General features: G+C 55.7%; 1 protein-coding gene across 4 annotated transcripts in view; it reads right to left on the minus strand.

The window, feature by feature from the left end:
- Positions 1-930, minus strand: part of ROBO1 (roundabout guidance receptor 1) — a 1,310,595-nt gene that overhangs the window by 501,788 nt on the left and 807,877 nt on the right. The gene's annotated exons all lie outside the window — the stretch shown is intronic.

Genomic DNA, 930 nt, shown 5'->3' on the forward strand with positions numbered 1-930 from the left:
GGCCCCGCCCCCGCGGCCCCGCCCCGCCGCCGCCTCGGGATGCTTTAAAGGAGCCGCGCCTCACTCCTCTCCGGGACCTTGGGGAAGGTGCGGGCGGTGCGGAATGGAACAGCCCGGGGTGGCGCGGGGCGAAGGCGGGAGGTTGTGGCTGCCCTCTGGGAGTCTTGCGGGACAAGGCGGGGAAGGGCAGGGACCAAAAGGGATGTAGCTGCTGGTGAGAGCGGGGCGGCACAACACAAGCACAAGCTGGACAGCACTGGGGCGCACACGCACATACACTGTAGTGGGACACACTGGAGCAGGACACAAACACACACACTGTAAAGGGACACGGACACACAATGGAGCAGGACACACACATACATTGTAGTTGGACCCGCACACATAGACACACACACACACACATACTGCAGCAGGACAGCACTGGCAGACGACCTGCATGACACACACTTTCTCTCTCTCTCTCTGGAGCCCTACAGCTGTATTCAAAGCATCTAGCACCCTGATGTGATACTAGTAAGTAACCCAAAGAATAGGAAGTTTCACACACACATGCACGCGCTCTTGCACTCTCTGGAGCCCTACAGCTGTGTCCCAACCATCTGTCACACCGCTGCTCTTACAAGCGAATAGAAAGTACTAAGAATCATAAGTAACTCGCACAGACGAAGCTGCCACGCACCCAAAGGTGCCTGGCATGCATGCACAAAGCAGGGGACTAAGAAAGCAAGCGACCAGTGGCAATGCTGCCAACCGCTGCCAAGGTTATGAAAACAGCCTCTTTCGTTCATTAAAAAGGAGGCAGTGAGTTAGAGGCAATAAGGAAAGTAGTTACTACGCCAGAGTAATGAACTGGAGTTGTGCGAGGCTGGTACAGAACCTGAACTGTGGTACACACACACACACACACACACACACACACACACACAC

Source organism: Gavialis gangeticus, unplaced genomic scaffold (genome assembly GCF_001723915.1).
Source record: "Gavialis gangeticus isolate Ggan-Ray unplaced genomic scaffold, GavGan_comp1, whole genome shotgun sequence".
In the NCBI taxonomy this organism is placed as follows: domain Eukaryota; kingdom Metazoa; phylum Chordata; order Crocodylia; family Gavialidae; genus Gavialis; species Gavialis gangeticus.